The 1,688-nt window shown below is 38.0% G+C and overlaps 1 pseudogene; it reads right to left on the bottom strand.

Moving 5' to 3' along the window:
- Nucleotides 1–391: 391 nt before the first annotated feature.
- LOC107140255 lies at nucleotides 392–746 on the bottom strand (annotated as a pseudogene).
- Between the last annotated feature and the right edge of the window lie 942 nt (nucleotides 747–1,688).

Genomic DNA, 1,688 nt, shown 5'->3' with positions numbered 1-1,688 from the left:
CCTTAATAGTGACCAACAGTGCTCTCTACTTTCATGAAGAAGAAAAATCATCTCTCCTTGGAGTGGAAAATGGAGACAATGTCATTCTTGAACCAATAGAAGAAAGTGATGGTGACAAGGATTTTTACATAACATGTATTTTTTTTTAAAAAATTATTTTTTAGCTTTAGGTGGACACAATATCTTTATTTTTATCTTTTATGTGGTGCTGAGGATTGAACCCAGTGCCTCATACATGCCAGGCGAGTGTGCTACTACTTGAGCCATATCCCCAGCCCCCATAACATGTATTAATTCATGTTTTTTCTTTGTTTTATAGCAATGCTGTGTTGAGAATATAAAGCCCTCTTGTTGTATCTTCCTGGAATAGTGGCAAGGCAGCGTTCCAACATTACCTGTAGAGAGCTGATACCAGCTTGTGCTAGTTTATCCAAGTTTGCACCAAATGAGGTGGATCTAGTGTTGCCACCACAGATATTTCAAAACAATATTTTCTGCTCTAATTACTCTCATCATTAACTTCTTTAGTGCTTCCTTCAGCAGGCAAAAGATTTCAGTTGCATACTCCAGAATCATCCTGTGACTGGAGAAAGGCAGTATTTGCAGCACCCTCAAATAATTTTATATCTGGATTCAGTTCTGTAATCTCTTCATTCAAATTTGGATTGCTTCTTCATGGTGGCATGAATTTTGTTTTTTTTCAAGGAATTACTCTGTAAGCAACTTGATACTGCAGGTGGTCTCATTTTCAGCAGTACTGACAGGCTGTCACAGCTCCCCAAGCCTACACATCCAGGGAGACAGGACCATAGCACCAGCCACAATCTGACAAGAAACTGTTCCCCAGGGAAACAGCACCCCAGGCCAGCTGTACCCCTCCTGCAAGGCCCTCAGTTACCCAACCACTGGGAGGAGCAACACAAATTTCTAATTAATGGTGTTTGAGAAGTCCTTGGCCTACACAATTTGTCTTAACTAAGGCCTTTAATTGGAGCAACCACATTTTTCAAAACAAAATTCTCATAAGGATCAGAGAAGATATTTTTGATGACTGCCATCCTGACTGGTGTGAGATGAAATCTCAGTGTAGTTTTGATTAGCATTTCACTAATTGCTAAGCTGTTGAACATTTTTTTTTCATATATTGTTGGCCATTTGTATTTCTTCTTTTGAGAAGTGTCTGTTTAATTCATTTGCTTATTTGTTAATTGGGCTATTTGGTTTTTTGAGTTCTTTATATATTCTACATATTAATTCTTTTTCAGATGAATAACTAGGAAAAATTGCTACCATTCTGTAGGTTCTCTCTTCATATTCTTACCCAATTATTTATTATCTATATTTACTGTCATTTTTGTCCCCTGCTTTCAGTCCCCATTTTGAGATCTTGACTCTAACTTCTAGTAGATGATAAAGATGATGACTGCTCTGGCTGCTTCAAGCTGAGAGGGGGCAATGTGGGATGGGGCAAACAGTTTGAATTTCCCTCTTAGGAATGTTTTGGGTCAGTCAAGGGGTCCGTGAAAAGTCTTGTTTTGAAAGAACAGGTTGTGAAGTCATCTGGAGGTGGGTACTTCTATGAGAAAAACAAAAAGACATGAGTACTGCAATAAGATTAATACAAAATAAATGTTGCATCACATGAATATCATGAAGATGATAGAAAACATTACTCTCTCACCAGGAGT

The sequence above is a fragment of the Marmota marmota genome, unplaced genomic scaffold (genome assembly GCF_001458135.2).
Source record: "Marmota marmota marmota unplaced genomic scaffold, marMar, whole genome shotgun sequence".
NCBI lineage: Eukaryota > Metazoa > Chordata > Mammalia > Rodentia > Sciuridae > Marmota > Marmota marmota.
The sequence above is the reverse complement of the archived record's forward strand: the minus strand, read 5'-3'. Positions and strand labels throughout refer to the sequence as shown.